General features: G+C 41.9%; 1 long non-coding RNA gene across 2 annotated transcripts; it reads right to left on the bottom strand.

The window, feature by feature from the left end:
* Nucleotides 1-223: 223 nt before the first annotated feature.
* On the bottom strand, nt 224-18,019 carry LOC140640375 (uncharacterized). 2 transcript variants are annotated; one of them, XR_012037093.1, is made up of 3 exons: nt 17,771-18,010; nt 2,956-3,026; nt 224-464 (listed from the first exon to the last, which is right to left on the bottom strand). It is a non-coding gene; the product is annotated as an uncharacterized lncRNA (long non-coding RNA). The 2 variants fall into 2 exon arrangements; XR_012037094.1 differs by lacking the exon at nt 2,956-3,026 and having other exon boundaries at nt 17,771-18,019.
* Between the last annotated feature and the right edge of the window lie 326 nt (nt 18,020-18,345).

The raw sequence follows: 18,345 nt of genomic DNA, 5'->3' as shown, positions 1-18,345 counted from the left end.
CTTATGATCCTGAGACCCAAGAGAAGTCAAGCCCAACCCAATCTCCACCCACCCCTACACCTACTCTGGTGTTACTAACCATTTGCACTTTCCAGATCAAAGGTATTAGAGGTCTCTGAGCCTTTGTCAATAAAATTCCCTGCCCAGAATGCCCTTCTGTGTCAGTCAGGACAGACCCACTTATTGCAGTACCACCTACAGAAATTTTATGGCTTTCAAAGAGAAAAAAAAAAAAAAGATTTATTTCTACTTATTGTAGTCATTCAAGAACATTGACAGATGGAAGTTTCATCTTAACGTATGTTTCACTGGTTTCTTCAGCAGTAAAGAGGGAAAATGATAAATCACATGCTGGCATTTGAAACTTCTGCTTAGAGGTGACGCTCATCCATCCGTTTCACATTTCATTGGCTCAAGTGTAATATATGGCCACACTTAAATTCAAGAGGATGGGACAGGCTATTCTATTGGGTGCCAAAGAGAGAAGAACCAGTAAGAGACAATAGTATCAATAACTCACCTTTTTAAAACTTCTGCACCTACTGAATTCGTACTCAAGCTTCCAGATTCAGGTCAGGTTGTATCCATTCAAAGAAGCTTCCCCACTCCAGTACCCTGACCTCCGGGCTGATTCACCAGGGCTCATAAGCGCCCCCAACACTTCGCTCAACCGTTGCGTCAACGAAACTGCATAGACACGATCGCTCTGCTTTCCCGTCTCCCACATAGCACACAAGGTTCCCTGTGACAGCAACCATTTCTCCTTTAACCCGCGTGCTTGGCACCCAGCACAGCGCCTGCTAAACAGACACTCGATGCACGTTTATTGAACTGAACAAAATTGACACGACAGGACAGAAAATAAAACTTCCTTCTCATAAGAATCCGCTGTGCCAGAGTAAGTGAAGCGTTGCACAATGTTATAAGCATTTTTTCAATGCCAGTCTCTCCTCTCCTGCAGTTTGTCAAATTAAAGTGACACATTCAGGTGATAAAAAGAACTCCCCTCGGGCAAAACCTGAATATAAACATTCTAGGAAACTTTTGCCTTCATCTGTTTTGCTAGTCAAGTAAACCTTACACAAATGCTTAAGTTCTGCTGAAGTTTCCTCCCATCCCCCCCCCCCCCCCCCCACGCCAAGCAGAGTTCAGCGAGGAGGCAGGGCCTGGATGGGGAAAGCAACTCATCTCCCTCGTTCTTGGCAAAAACGTAAATCAGGTCATAAGCAAAAGTCATTTGGAAATCTGATTTCTCTGCGGGCTCCGCTCTTCTTCTCTTCCAAGTGGGTGAATCCCACGAGCGCCAACCCTGCCTTCTCTGTGCCATCAGGAAAGAAGGAGAAATTGTACTTACAAATGCCCACGAGCTCGGGTTCCAGGGATCGTGGTCAGAAAAACTGATGCCACGTCCACGTGGGGCAAGGACAGCTCCACGGTGGCACCGCGAGTGGGCAGCCAGCGCCGGTCCCGCCCACGCGGACTGAGGGCCGGGCGGCTCCCAGGCCCTTTTATGCAAGATGTGGTTCACGGACCAGCAGCGCGGGCCTCGCCTGAGGCCTCATCAGAAACTCTGAATCTGGGCAGCCCGGGTGGCCCAGCGGTTTAGTACCACCTGCGTGACCCTGGAGACCCAGGATCGAGTCCCGCGTCGGGCTCCCTGCATGGGGCCTGCTTCTCCCTCTGCCTGTGTCTCTGCCTCTCTCTCTCTCTCTCTCTCTCTCTCATAAATAAATAAAATCTTAAAAAAAAAAAAGTCTCAGCTCCCCACGCTGCACCTGCATTTCACATTTTCACATTTTCCATGAGATCCCCAGGTGACTCTCATGGAAGTTAAAATTTGAGAAGTTAAAATTTGAGAAGCGCTGAGCTGGGCTCGGAACACACTTTCTGGAGGAGTCTGGAAAGCATAAGGAGAGCTGTGCCCACCCCCGTCTCCACCTGGCGCCTTGGGAGAGGTAAAGGCTTCTTGCCCGGTGAGCATGGTGGGACCTTTACTCGTCGAGGAGGCAAGCGCCTATGGACGGGGAAGGGAGAGCCCGGTGTCCCCAAGGATCTCAGGGCCAGGCGTCTGCCGACAGCTCTCTTCACAATTACGGGTGGTGGTCGGCCAGGTTGCAAAGGTGGACAGCCCCCTTACCATGGGGTGACCCAAGAATCCCAGAGATGCTGCAGACCGTGTCCAAAGGCCCCACGGTCTTCCAGCCTCCTAGGGTATGAGCCACAGCTGGCATCTCACTCCCAGCCTTTCCAGGAGGTAGGGAAGCTGGTGAGAACCCTGTGTCATTATTCTCCCTTCACAAGGCAGGGACTCCTCTGTCCTTGTTTATTCTCATTTCTTGCTGTGTGCTCCTTGTCTGATTTTCCTTTTTTTTTTTTTTTTTTTTTTTTTTAAGGTTTTATCTATTTATTCATGAGAGACAGAGAAAGGCAGGGACACAGGCAGAGGGAGAAGCAGGCTCCCTGTGGGACTCGATCCCTGGATCCTGGGATCATGACCTGAGCCGAAGGCAGATGCTCAACCCCTGAGCCACCCAGGTGCCCCTCCTTGTCTGATTTTCCACCCTCTCCTTCCTGCCTGCTGTCCCTCTCTGTCACCCTTCATAGCACTTTGGCTTCCTGGTAACTTGACTACTCTATGATTCGATCTTGTCTAACCTATCCTTTTACTCTTGGTTGGTAGACTATTTTAGTCAGTGTTATTCCATCTACCCTGAGATGAAGGCATTTCCCTAATGGTTTCTGTTCTCTTTACGTTATTGTAGTGTGTTACAACAGCGATGAGCATGGGGTGTGTTCTTTCACAAAACGACCAACACTGACACACTGGGTATAGTTACGTGAAAGAAGCTCAGATGCTAGGCCAGGCATGGGTAAGAATCTCGCTTCTGGATTCTCTCTGTTCTCTCCTGTATTATCCATTCCCCCATTGCCAATGGCAATTGACCTTCAACCTACATCGTGTTCAAATCTCCTCCATCTCCAAACGATGCTGTCTTCAATACTCTTCTCCCTTAAGCTCCTCCATTCTTCATTAAAAAAAAAAAAAAAAGATTTATCTAGTTCAGATAAAGAGAGAGTGCACATGCAGATGTGGGGAAGGGGCAGAGGGAGGGAATCCCAAGCAGACTCCCTACAAAGCGCAGAACCTGGCCCAGAAGCAATATTATAACCCCTGAGATTGTGTCCTGAGCCAAAACCAAGAGTCTGTCACTCAACCAAATGAACCACCCAGACACCCCTCTGTTCTTCCTTTTCAAAGGTGCCCTTGACTACCTTCTCTGCCTTCCATTTCTCTCCTTCTTTTGCACTAGAAAGTTCAGCTAACTGAATTTCCTACAACATAAGCAGTTCCTGGACTCCCTGGCTGGGAATCTAGTGATGCCCTTTTCGATTAATTCCAGATAGAACTCGAGAACAGATATTGCCCTTCCCCTTGGTAAGACTTACCTATTTTCAGTCATTCCTTATCAGCTTAATTCATACACCCAACCACATGGTGCTTCCTGGTGATTTCAGACCACAACCATGGTTTTTCTGGCTCCCTACCTGTGTCCATATCAGTTTTCCGATGTAGATGGCTACTCCCTATTAGTAGCTGATGAGGTCTGCTTACCTTTTAAGACCTAGATTAGGTCACCTTCCTTATTGGGACCTAAAGCCTCGCCTTCCCTCTGCATTCTAATGTCATAGCCACACGTCTGTCTCATTCATTGCAATGCGAATATTTACATTTCTGCAGTGTGAGCTGCTTGGATGCTTAGATTTTTACTCTATTTGTCTTTATATCCCAGCTTCTAATAGGATGCCTGACCTATAAATGTACACAAATGTTCATTAAATTACATTTCAAATGAACTCCAATTTCTTTTCCATTTATTGCACACTGTGGTTTCAGATTCGTAAGATGTCAACATTTCAATCCAGAGAGTCATGTACAGAGATACGGCTGCCAGGAAGCATGCCAGGGCTTCAGGGAGGTGTGCAATTCTGGATGGGCTCCAGGCTCCCTGGAGAAAGCAGGTCATGGAGAATGGCCAGGCCGCTTAGCCATGACCTTCCTCTCCCCATCTGCTTTTGATTTGATCTGCTCAAAAAGCAACTTCCCTAGGTTCCTCAGCTGCCAGAGATTACCCTGGATGATTTGACTCTGGAAAGAGGAAATGCTATACCCGTCCCCCGCTGGCCAGATATCCACTGAAAATCAGGCCAGGCTAGAATGGGCAGTTGTCAGGGCTCGGCACTTGGGAAATTTGAATAAAAGGAGAACCATGGGGCAGCCTGGGTGGCTCAGTGGTTTAGCGCTGCCTGCAACCCAAGGCGAGATCCTGGAGACCTGGGATCAAGTCCCACATCCGGCTCCCTGCATGGAGCCTGCTTCTCCCTCTGCCTGTGTCTCTGCCTCTCTCTCTCTCTCTTTCTCTCTCTCCCTCTGTCTCTCATGAATAAACAGATTTTTTTTTTTTTAAAGGAGAACCATGGATGGTTTTCACTTAAAACTTCATGTTTGCGGGATCCCTGGGTGGCGCAGTGGGTTGGCGCCTGCCTTTGGCCCAGGGCACGATCCTGGAGACCCGGGATCGAATCCCACGTCGGGCTCCCGGTGCATGGAGCCTGCTTCTCCCTCTGCCTGTGTCTCTGCCTGTGTCTCTGCCTCTCTCTCTCTCTATGTGTGACTATCATAAATAAATTAAAATATATATATATAAAAACAAAAAAACAAAAAAAAAAACTTCATGTTTGCTTTAGGGAGCAGAGGAACAGATGCAGGCCCTGTTGGGAGCCCCTTACAAAACCCAACTTCGGTCTTCTCACTCTCTGAGTATTGCTGATTCAGCTGGCCCCCTAACTCAGTATGTATAGTTCCCTAACTGCATTGAGTCTAGCTGTCCAGAGCCATGCTGTGAGCAGAACCGAGAATCCATAGGGCTCAGATCTGGCTTTAACTCTGCTGGGGTGGGGCACTTCTCAGCCAGCCTGGGGGCTCCGAGTGGGTCAGTGGGAGAATGATCTAGTGTATTTTACCTGTAACAGAACTCTGGTTCACTCCACAGGTGCCCCAAGGCCATGGAGGGCTGCCATGGGCATTGTGTATGTGCCTAGGTCCAAAGTGGGTATGTTGGAGTTTTCAAAGTACATGATGCCCTAATCAACTGTCTTTGTGGCTAGACATCATGGGAACTTTCCTGCCATCAGAAGAAGAAACACTCTCTTCTCATACCTCATGCTGAACCTACATCATCATGAAATGACTGTCAAATGAACAAGAAGCTTGCTAGAAAAGAGTTGGTGTTTGTGTGTGAGCAAGCATTGTGATCATTATGTTATCAATGTAAATAACTGCACTGCATGTTTTGTAAGTATTGACATACTTGTATTTTTCCTGGAGCTATATGTATATATAAATATATATATATGTAAATATATATTTAATTCTGAAATCTGATCTCTTTACAACTTGAGATATACTGAGAGTTATTCGCTGCATTAAAATTTCAAATTCAACAAAACTGCACTCACTTAGAAAGCATTCATCTATGCCTGCGTAATCCTCCAGAGAAGAATGAAAATATCAAGCAAGTCAAGCTTCTCCTGCAAGGAACATCTCCTACTCTAGTTCAAAGGCTTTCTGTGAAAGTAGAAAATAAACATGACAAAATCGAAATTGATGCAGGTGAATCTGCATCAGATACTCGGTCCACACATGATGAAATCAGAAGGGTTAAAGGCATGCTGGCAATGCTGTCTTTGAGACAAAGCTATAGCTTGCTGTCGATAAAAAGATTGTAATTTCTGCCAAAGGAAAAGCTTTTCAAAAACGCCTTCTCAGGGCAGCCCGGGTTGGCTCAGCGGTTTAGGGCCGCCTTCAGCCCAGGGCCTGATCCTGGAGACCAGTGATCAAGTCCCAAGTCAGGCTCCCTGCATGGAGCCTGCTTCTCCCTCTGCCTGTGTCTCTGCCTCTCTCTCTCTCTCTCTCTCTCATGAATAAATAAGTAAAATCCTAAAAACACATACACACACACCTGAGTTGTCAATGAGAGATAACATTATGTGAATGTGTTAAGCCAAAGGGAAATAACACTAGTATTTTAATATTATGTAAAATTAGTATCACATTACTAATATTGGCATTTTACTTTGGTACTGCAATCACCAAATAAAACAATAAACTCATAATTACACACACCCCTATACACTTAAACAATCATAGAGGGACCATGCAGAGCTTAGAGTTTCTGTATTTTTCTCCCTTATGTGTTGGTTTTAACCATTCGATTAAGTCAAATGGTGGGAAAAAAAGTTCTTACAGCTTATCAAAATTAGGGCTCTCTCTCCAATCTGAGTAAAACTATAAATTTGTTTCTCCTGTGTCCCAATGACATAGAAATTCCCAGATACTGGGAGGTAAAAGTTGGACGAAAGAGTTGCACTGTTTGTTTTGTCTCTTAATAAGTGTGGTGCACCCATTGTTGGGATGTGATGGATTTCCTCCCAACCTCTGGGACTGCGGTTCTTCCATCACCGCTTCAGCACGGTTGAGCTGGATCAGCTCACTCTGTGGCTCCTTGGGTGCTGACCTCTGAGAGGGTTTCCTGGGAGGTCTGGTGGGGGAGGGGCATGAATATCTAATGAGAACTTCTCAACGCATTCAGATTAGATTTCTCTTTATTCTTCAACAATAGCATCAAAGGCAGAAAGTATAGCTTCTAAACCAAGAGAGATTTTTATAGGGCATTTGCAGGTCTTACAAGTTTTTTCCTCTGGTTTCCAGTTCTCAGCCTGACCTGGGGAGAGGGAACTTGCTCAAAAGTCAGTTAGCAAGCTATTCAGGTAGGTTCAAGCCCAGGTCTAGCTGCCCCAGAGCTCATGTCCTGCCAACTCCATCGGTGGTCCCTGGAGTGCAGAACCATCTAGAGAGCTGGGCCCCAGTGTCAGGCCCACACATTTTGCTTCTAATAAGATCCCAGGTGAGGCTGGTGCTGCTGGTCCTCAGAGCACACTGAGAGACCCTGTGCCCCACATCAGTGGTCCCCAACCTGTGGCAGAGCTTGTTATGAGAGCCTCAAGCCCTGCGACCTCCCAGGTGATTCTGATGTGGGTGACCCACAGTGACATTTGGAGGAAATCACACTTTGCTAGTGGTAGGTACCAGGAAAGACATCGTAATTCCAAACAGCATGGGCAAAATAGAGTGCTAAATACAGGTTTTAAAATAATTAGAAGTTATTCTATATGTTGGCAAATTGAACACCAATAAAAAATAATATTAAAAAAATCCTAGAGGAGAACACAGGCCAACACCCTTTTTGAAATTGGCCACAGTAACTTCTTGCAAGATACATCCATGAAGGCAAGAGAAACAAAAGCAAAAATGAACTATTGGGACTTCATCAAGATTAGAAGCTTTTGCACAGCAAAAGAAACAATCAACAAAACTCAAAGACAACCTACAGAATGGGAGAAGATATTTGCAAATGACATATCGGATAAAGGGCTAGTTTCCAAGATCTAGAAAGAACTTATTAAACTCAACACCAAAGAAACAAACAATCCAATCATGAAATGGGCAAAAGACATGAACAGAAATCTCACAGAGGAAGACATAGACATGGCCAACAAGCACATGAGAAAATGCTCCGCATCCCTTGCCATCAGGGAAATACAAATCAAAACCATAATGAGATACCACCTCACACCAGTGAGAATGGGGAAAATTAACAAGGCAGAAAACAACAAATGTTGGAGAGGATGTGGAGAAAGGGGAACCCTCTTGCACTGTTGGTGGGAATGTGAACTGGTGCAGCCACTCTGGAAAACTGTGTGGAGGTTCCTCAAAGGGTTAAAAATAGACCTGCCCTATGACCCAGCAATTGCACTGCTGGGGATTTACCCCAAAGATACAAATGTAGTGAAACGCCGGGACACCTGCACCCCGATGTTTCTAGCAGCAATGTCCACGATAGCCAAACTGTGGAAGGAGCCTCGGTGTCCATCGAAAGATGAATGGATAAAGAGGCTGTGGTCTATGTATACAATGGAATATTACTCAGCCATTAGAAACGACAAATACCCACCATTTGCTTCGACGTGGATGGAACTGGAGGGTATTATGCTGAGTGAAGTAAGTCAATCGGAGAAGGACAAACATTATATGGTCTCATTCATTTGGGGAATATAAAAAATAGTGAAAGAGAATAAAGGGAAAAGGAAAGAAAATGAGTGGGAAGTATCAGTGAGGATGACAGCACATGAGAGACTCCTAACTCTGGGAAACGAACTGGGGGTGGTAGAAAGGGAGGTGGGCAGGGGGTGGGGGTGACTGGGTGATGGGCACTGAGGGGGGCACTTGATGGGATGAGCACTGGGTGTTATTCTATATGTTGGCAAATTGAACACCAATAAAAAATAAATTAAAAAAAATAATAAATAAAAAATAAAATAATTAAAAGTGAAAGGCACAGAACAAATCTTTTTTGAATGGGCCGTGGTGGGAACCAAAGACAACTTTTGTGCAAAGGAGATGTCTGAACCAGAGCTAGCTACATAATTTGCAGGGTCCAATGCACAATGAAAATCTGGGATCCTTTTTACCACAATTAGAAAAAGCGTGGCATTAATGCTACTAAAATATAAAGCTTTTCCCTTTCTCAGTCTCTCAACTTGACATGGTGTTTTTTATTTGCTATTTAATGACTTTGCATGGATTTTACCATTCATCTTTATGTTGTGCAATGGCCTGTTTTAAATGTAAATTTAAGAACATCTAATTAACATACAGAATGACCAACATTGCACAATTCACATTTTGGAGCTCATACATGCATATGTTTTTCATTCTTACCAGAACAGTGGAAACACTCCACAAAATTAACTGAACTCTTAACATCACTTCCTTTTTGTAAAGATTTATTGATTTCTTGATTTGGAGAAAGAAAGAGTGAGAGAGATTGCAGGGGGAGAGGAGAGAGAGGCAGAGAATCCCAAGCAGACTCCCCACTGAGAATAGAGCCTGACATGGGGCTGGATCTCAGGATCCTGAGATCATGACCTGAGCCTAAATCAAGAGTTAGATACTTAACTGACTGAGCCCCTCAGGTGCCCCTAATTTCACTTCTTTTTTAAAAAATATTTTATTTATTTATTTGAGAGAGAGACAGAGATAGTGGCAGAGATAGCAAAAGAGAGCACAAGCAGGGAGGAGAGGGAGAAGCACACTCCTCGCTGAGCAGGGAGCCTGATGTGGGGCTCGATCCCAGGACCCTAAGACCACGACCTGAGCCAAAGGCAGCTGCCCAACGGCCACCCAAGTGCCCCCCTAATTTCACTTCTTGATATGTGCTCATTCTACCTTAGCTTTTCAATGAGGAAAGAAGGAGGGACTAAAGGAAAAAGAACTATGGGTTGCTCTAGCTTTCCTTTTCCTGTTATATATCATTTTCAGCTCACCTACTTGGCCAATACGATACTGGTTGGCATCCTGGCACAGTGCCTTGAGCGAAAGTGACATGAATAGGGAAGGGTATGATAGGATTCCTTTGCTATTCCTATTTTTTGGGCCACCACTGCCTTCTTTTTGTGTTGAAATAAGTTCGGGTTTGAGCAGAGTATGTGGCTTCTCCAAGCTCTCAGTGTCCTCACTTTGTCGTAGATGTAATGCTCTTGCCTTGTACTCACCTGGAACCATCTTGGTCATGAGCCCATGAGAACTCTGTGCTCATGAACCATCTTGAACACAGTGAGCAAATGGGGCAGCAGGGGAGGGAGGCACGCCTATTGCATGCTTCATATGCATACTCTGCTCTACCATCAGGGTTCACGTACAAAACACAAGTTCAAAGACAGAGGTGTTAAGTCTTCAAGGCAGTAACAGCAGATGACCACAAAGCTGGCTCTAATGTGGGTATTTGAATGAGGAATCTAAAATGGGAGATTATAAGGGAATTCCAGGCTGAGAGAATTGGGTGGAATGGACAGAGGGAGGTACACATAGGGTACTATGAAAATGTAGGGGAAATCATGTTCTATCTCAAGAGAGACTTCCTTCCCATTGGGCCTATGTCACTGCAGAAGGGACAGGGCTCTAGCTGGCTGGAAATAGTTTATTCTCTTGAGAAAGGTGTTCAAAGATAAAGCAAAGCATTTTTGTGGGGTTTTTTTTCCTTTCTAATTAAAAAAAAAAAGATCTTAAATCTGTCCATAAGAATAAAAATAAAGCTGAGATTTTATTATTATATTATTTTTTTCTTGAAAGCAAGAAACCTTCTCATGAAAGTTATATATGTTATTGATCAGTGTAATAAAAGTATCAGACGATAATTTTCAGCTTTTGATTGCCTAGAGGACAGTTTAGTTTCTCTAATGAAATTATAAAGAAATATTTCCACTTGTTTGTTAGTTTTTTATATGAAACCATGTTTATTAAATCATATTGTTATTACTTTCTCTCTCCCCTTGGTTATTACTGTGGAGTACTGAGGCACAATGCCCAGCATGTTGGAATTTGTTTAGTAACAAAGCTAATATTTTATGAAAGAATAATATATCTTTGCTTTTCAATGTACTGTCGTGTGAACTAAAATTAGACCTCATATCTAATTGTGTTATCCAAATTAGCAGAAGATTCTTATCAAAGCACCATTATTGGACTTTATATAAAATGCATTCAATTTTTGTCTCAAGATTAGACATTATATGTTGCAGATTAAAACAATATAGTAAGATTAAACAATATAGTTAGAGTTAAGTATTTAATTTTTCAATATAAATCTAAAATATTTTATCAACTACTGTGTATTTTGTCTTTTAATGTACATAGTTCACATGTCAAGATTCAAAACCAAATTCTAATATTTGAGATGAAAGTATATTTTATAAACTCAAAACTTTGAATGTTAAAATTAAATTATATAAATAATATATTAGTACTTTCTATTGTAAAAAATGCAACCAGTAAATATAAATAGCAATCCTCCCTGACGCCCCTCCAGAGGTAACAATTATTTTTAGGGTGATAGGTATAATTTAAATTATTTTTTTTTGTTTATATCATAATGAACAATGAAAATTTGTTGGTTTTTTAATATGAGTAGTGTCATTTTGTGCTTAATGTCCTGAAGCTTGCTTTAATTTTATTTCTTAATTTATTAAAAAGATTTATTTATTTATTTTAGAGAGAGAGAGCATGAGTGGGGCAGGGAGGGGAGCAGAGGAAGAGGGAAGAGGGATAGAAATCCTCCAGCAGACTCCTTGCTAAGCACAGAGCCTGTTACAGGACTCAGTCCCAGGACCCTGAGATCATGACCTGAGCCCAAATCAAGAGTCGGCCACTCAACAGACTAAGCCACCCAGACGCCCATGTTGCTTTAAACGATCAAGGTCAGAGAGTTCCAGGCTGGTACATATGTATAGACCTAACATTCTTTTTGACAGCTGCAAGTATTTCTTAGATGTTTGGTTGTTCTTTTATTCCCCTCCTACTGATATTTTGGTTGTTTCCAATTTTTCACTTTATATACAATGTTATAATGAATAACTTTGCCCCTGCTTCCTTGTTTCCTTGAAAATGTGTTTTTAGGGATACAAAGAGGGAAAAAAGTGGAACCGGTAGGTCATAAGAGATAAATTTAAATTTTTCATTGGTCCTGTCAAATTGTTCTCCAAAAAGACTTTGCCACTTAAACCCATAAATTCCCAGTTTCCATTGCCAAAACTTGTTATTTTGAATCTTTTAAAATATTTGGGGGACACCTGGGTGGCTCAGTGGTTGAGCAACTGCCTTTAGCTCAGGTCGTGATCCTGGAGTCCTGGGATCAAGTCCTGTGTCAGGCTCCCCACGGGGAGCCTGCTTCTCCCTCCACCTATGTCTCTGCCAACCTCTGTGTGTATCTCATGAATAAACAAATAAAACCTTAACAAAATAAAATATTTGGAAATTTAGTATGTGAAAACTAGTATGACTTCTCTTAGGACTGCAAGGACAGTCTAGTATTCAAAAATATAATAGTATAATAATTCAAAACATCTTGAATTAATACATTAATTAATAAAAATATAATAATTCAAAAATATAATAATAAAATTAAGCATATCAACAGAGGAGAAAATCATACAATACATGCTTCAAATGCATTTGATGAAATATAGTTTCCTCTCTGTGATGGTCAGTTTTGTCTGTCACCTAGGTTATGGTATCCAAATATTTGGCCAAACATTATACTGAATGTTTCTGTGAAGGTATTAGGCTTCAAGGGAAAAAGATGGACCTCATAAGAGGAAGAGGGAATTGTGCCCACAGGCTGCCTTTGGACTCCAATCTTTCTGTGTCTCCAGCCTGTCAGCTTGGCCTTGAAATCTCTTTTTTCTAAAATTCTTTTTCTTTCTTTCCACGCAGACACACACACATGCACACATCTAGACAAACACATGTAGAGACACACAAATACACTATATATACAGACACAGAGACAAAAACAAAGCATCTACCCAGACAGGCCACACACACACAAGTGCATGCACACATACATACACACACACCTTGATGGTACATGAACAACTGTCTATAGAATGAGAAGGGCATTAGATTGAGCAGAATAGCTGGGTTTCATTTCTGGTTTTGCCACTTACCAGCCTCATGACCTTTGAAAATTATCATTGAGCTACAGTTTCCTGCTTTATAATTAGAGTAATAAAAAATAATAGCACCCTGCACTGGCTGATAGTTCTTAAACAATTGCTTATTGATGCATTACTACAGAGCACACAGTAAGTTTTAAGTGCTTGCTTTTTAAGAAGTTGATGTCTACACAAGCACACTTCATTCTTACTGGCCCTTTATTCTTCCTTATTAAAATTTTATATTCACTGAAAACTGTGTGTGTGTGTGTGTGTGTGTGTGTGTGTGTGTGTGTGTGTTTAATGAGAGCATCGCTATGAGACCAGTCTTTGTCTAATTTTGAGTTGGTAGGAACAAACATTAGTGTCCTCAGTTGTGGTTTTGCATGTGTGTAATTTTTTTTCCTAAGGAAAAATACGCCACTGTTAATTTGAAGGGTAAAAAATAAACCATAGGTATCTCAGTTCAAGGCAACATCCAGACTCTGACTTGAGGGTACCTTAGTATAATGCCCCAGAACTCCAGAAGTTGGGCCCAATAACTCCACAGCTCACAAGGAAACAGCTGATAGATTTGATCACATAAAAAATCATGACTTCTAAAGCGATAAAAGACACCATAAACTAAGTTAAAAAGACAAGTGATAAACAGGGATATTTGCAACCAGTATAACAAAAGATGTATATTCAGCATCTTTAAAGAGCTCCTATGATTTGAAAAAGACAAATACCCCAATATATGGGCTTGAGAGATGAATAAGCAACTTACAGAAGAAAAGCAAAAGTCCAATAAACACATGAAAAGATATTCAACATTACTAGTATTTAGAGAAATGCAAATTAAAACTATAATGAGCTGTCTTTTTCTATCCCCATCACATTTGCAGAAATTTAAAAGCTTGACAATATATAGCAGTGATGTGGATCGTGAAACTTGGCACTCTTGTACACTGTCAGTGGGTGGGTAAAGGCTGGCAAATCTGTTGTGTTTTTAAATGTGTATATACTCTTTGACCCCACAATTCTGCAGGAATACTCACCTATATGTGCAAATATTTTTGTAACAGGTATTAATTGCACCATAGTTTGCATACAGCAATATAATTGGAAAATTTATGTCAACAAAGGAGAGTCTACATAAATTTTGAATCACTCACAAAATGGAGTATTATGCTGACTGTAAAAAGAGTGAAATGGCCATGGAAAGGCTTTCCAAGCACATTGTTGGTTAAGAAACAAGTTATTGTACCCATTTATAAATGATACATAGCATATGTATATATAATGGTGTAAAAATGCACAGAACAAAGTTAGAAGAACACACTTGACACTATTAGAATGAACAACATGGCATAGCAATAGTTGACAATTTTCAGCCAACAAATGGCACAATGATAAAGTTTAAGCTAATATTAATAATGGTTATATCTGAGGGATGGAGTGGGCTATGCAAGGTCTATTTAAAAGAGGAAATACTAATATTATTTAAATCTTTACAGCAAGGATGGATTTATATATCATGAATTATCATTTTTAATTTTTTAAAATGAGAGATTTAGCATATTCATTATCATTAATAAGCGTGTGTCTTGTGGTGTGTATCTGTAGGATTAATAAGTATGTGCTTGGTGTGGTATGGAATGTGTGTGTGTGTGATTCAGAAATAATTCTATTGTCATTCTTTCAACATTTACAATGTGTCAGGACTGTCTTAAGAATTTCACATATATTAGTTATGTCACTTAATCTTCACAATAATCTTAGAAGGTGTTAGACCCAGTTTCTAGGTGAGAGAACGGCCAGATGCCAATAACCCTGTCAAGGCCCCATCCTGGAGGGGAGGGATGAACATGCCCAAGCTCATAGGACTAGTATGCAGTGGACCTGGGAATTCAACTTGAGCAGTCGAAGTCTAGAGCAATGATTATAATCACTGTGTACACAGAAGTTTAGCTCATGCACCTCTTCCCTATGCTGCAGCCCTAGTTTGAAACAACAGCTTCAATGCAGCAACCATGTAGACCTGCCAATGGCTGTTATGCCACTGAAGTGATAAATCATTCTAGGCTTTCCACCAATCAAGACCCTTTTTACAGTTTTCTTCCTTGGATCCCATGTTTTAAAAGATTTTTCCTTCAATCTGGGTGTGACAAATGATAAATCAATTCCATTTATCTTATTATTTATCCTTGTTTTCATCAGCATCCTGGCAGGAAATAGACAACACACTGGAGTATCTAAAGATGTTTTTAAATAAAAGGACAGTTTACAAAAGTAGGTTTAAGGAAATGGTGTCCAACTTAGTGATGACCTCCTTCCAGGGGACACATGGCAATATCTGGAGATATTTTTGGTTCTCATAACTAAGGTAGCTGCTACTGGTATCTTGTGGGTAGAGGCTAGGGATGTGGCTAAACATTCTAGCTACAATGCCCAAGACAGTTCCCCCACAGGAAGGAATTATCTGGCCCCAAATATCAACAGTGTTGAGGTTGAAAATCCTCGTTTAAGGTAAGAGATAAGAGATAGTGAGGTGCTTAGAACCTAGCAATCAGGAAACTATGAACACTCATGGGCCTGAAGAGGAGGATAAGACACTGGTGCAGGAGCCATATTGAGGTCTGAAGCCATGGAACATGATGCTGCCTAACAGATGCTTTGGTCAAAAAGGGAAGCAGCCATTTCCAGAACAACACAAAGAAGGTGAAGGTGAATGACCCAACATAAATACGTTGTTTTTCTCCTTCAACCTCTGCTCCTCTGCCGGTACTTTTCATTGGCCAAACCAATTAGAAGCCAGAGAGCAAGCAGTCTGCTGCCTCTCTGAGCAAGAGCAGAAGAGAGGAGGGAGGGGAATGGAACTCAGAGATCAGGAAATTGGAGAAAAGAGAAAAGCCACCATGAGGCAATTAATGTTCCCAATTTTCAATAAGGATCCATAATTATCAAGCATTATGGACTATTTTGTGTCACCTCAAAATATATATGTTGAGGTGGCTCAGTGGTTGAGCACCTGCCTTTGTCTCAGGTCATTATCCCAGGGTCCTGAGATCACATCCCACATCGAGTTCCCTGCAGGGAGCCTGCTTCTCCCTCTGTCTATGTCTCTGCCTCTGTGTGTGTGTGTATGTCTCTCTATCTCTGTCTCTCTCTCTCTCTGTCCCCCTTAGAGACAGAAACCCTAATTTCCAAAGTTTTGGTATTAGAAGGTGGGACCTTTGGGAGGTGACTGGATTTAGATGAGACCAAGAGGGTGGAAATCCCATAATGGGATTAGTGTCTTAAGAAGAGGGAGAGACTATTGATTTCTCTCTCCGTTCTCTCTCTCTATATATATCCCCCATGTGAGAAAGTAGCAAGAAGTCACCAGGCAAACCAGGAAAAGAGGTCTCACCAGGAGCTGAATCTGCTGCCACCTTGATCTTGAAATTCTCAGCCTCCAGAACCATGAGAAATAAAATTCTATTGTTTAAGCCACCCAGCCTATGATATTTTCTTATAGCAGCTGGAATAGAGTAAGACACTAAGGAGGTGGTAAAATCAGTTAAATCCTGGCCAGGCTATGAGGCTAATAAGCAATGAGTCAATAAGCAAACCAACTCTGGGCCATAGCCACCGCCCTGCCCTCCATTGGGGATGCTGTGCATGTTTGACCCAACCTGGAAGTATGCTGCTCAAACACTGTCACTCTCTAATTTTGGCTCAAGTAACTGTGTCAAGGCCACTGATCATTTATGTTTCATAAAGCCAGTCATCAAGAGCCAATCAGAGCTTCTGATGTGGACATTAAGTGGCTATAATTCTGATCAAAAGCAAAAGGAACTTGTGCATCAGAGAGCCACCAATTACTCATGGCTCCTTTAGCACTTAAAAATTTTTAAAAATAACTCATCACCACTTTCATGAATACGCTGCGAACTTTTGAAACAGCATGAGCATCTACTCATCTAGAGGTTCCAGAACTTTCTGTCAGGTGCCATGTCCAACTAGAAACTCATCCTTAGTTGTTGGGGGCAAAACTGTCTTTCTCTGCACATAATGGGGTGGGATGATTTATAACACCAAACTTGTGTTCTGTGTTCAATATTTAGAATGGTTTTAACTCCTAAGAACCTGAGCCTCCTTATGGCAGGGAATAGATCTGACAAATAGATCTCCTTAGAGGCTTGCCTAGTTAGTAGCTCAAGGGCTCAAGAGAAATGGAGAATGAGGAAATTCAGGTGATATAAGAACATTTCTTAAAGGAAATGGCCTTCGACTGCATCCTAATTGGTGTGGAGAATTTGTAGGGGACAGGACATGATTTTGCATGATAGAGAAGAGATACAATAACTCTGGAAGAGCTTCTGTGTGCAAGATGTTTGGCCCAACATGCATTATCATGAGAGGCAATGAAGCCTAATGGTTAAGAGCACAGGCTCTGGAAACTTCTCAGTCTCAAAGCCTCGACCTACCAGTTACTTACTAGAAGTGGGGCTTAAGCACCTCTATACCTTAGTGATCTCATCTGTCAGAGGGAGTAACAGTAACCTACTGCCTGGTTTCACAGTGAAACACATCATGGTGCATGAGCACTTGGGTAGTACTTACTCTGTGTTGGTTATTCTCACTACTCATAACGGCCCCTGTTGGCTAAGTTGGGAGGAGGCACAGCCACTTAGCCAATACCTACTTACAGCTGAGGGTCCCTGATAGAGAATAACCATCTTCATTCAGTTCCTATCGTTGGAAAGAGAGAAAGCTAGACCTCTCGCTGAATCCCTCCTGTTTCTGAATTCTGCACATTTTCCTCTCTGACCAAACGCACAGCCTCTTGCTCCTTTGTGCTGCAACAAATATGTGTTGCGCTGGATACTTTAGAGGAGCCAACACAGCTTCATTCTATTTTTTTTCCACCCTCTGGCTGAAACAAGCAATTTTATTGCAGAAAATTGTATTGCTGTTACCCACTCTAATGTTGATATGAGATATCTCAATCGTTCCAGAGCAAGGAGGCTTGGAGATGGCCGAGGCTCTATTCCTTTCTTCTCTTACAATGATTTTTCTACCTTAGAGTTGCTTCCATTTCACAAATTTGCCAAATAATAGTAATAACGAGAACAACTCCCACCACTTATTAAACACTCTGTGTGCTAAACACCCTGTGTGCTGAGCACTTTACCTGCATTCTCTCATTTAATCATAGTGACATGTTATTATCCCACGTTTACAGCTGTCAGAGTAGGGACTGAAAGGCTATGCTCCTTGCCCAAGATCACACAGCCGTCAGCTCAGTAGCTGGAATGTGACCCGAGGTCTGTGTGTGTTTCCATGCTCTTTTTCTTTCCCAATTCATGATGTGCTTCTTAGAATGTTCCATAAGCAGATTAAGAATGATGATTGTTGAAGTCATCAGCCAGAAAGACCTCAAACTTCATTTCATAGTATGAGATTATTTCACACAGTAAAATCTTCTCTTCTTATATGCCAGAGTTTATGTGGAGATGGTTGACTTGTTTCTCTGGTTACGGAGGAGGGGCTCAGATTCAAAATGACTCACTTTTTCTCATAAAATATTTTTGTCTTTATCCTACACTGGGAAACTGAGGCATGCTGTTTAAAACAATCAAAATGCTTGTTTCGAATAGTGATGAGATGTGTTCAAATATAGATAGACATATGATCATTTGTGTCCATGATCAAAAGCTTTTTGTTAGCATTAGTGTGGTGTCATATGATCTCTTGATTGTAATACAG

This window comes from Canis lupus, chromosome 1 (assembly GCF_048164855.1).
Source record: "Canis lupus baileyi chromosome 1, mCanLup2.hap1, whole genome shotgun sequence".
NCBI classification, from domain to species: Eukaryota; Metazoa; Chordata; class Mammalia; order Carnivora; family Canidae; genus Canis; species Canis lupus.
The sequence above is the reverse complement of the archived record's forward strand: the minus strand, read 5'-3'. Positions and strand labels throughout refer to the sequence as shown.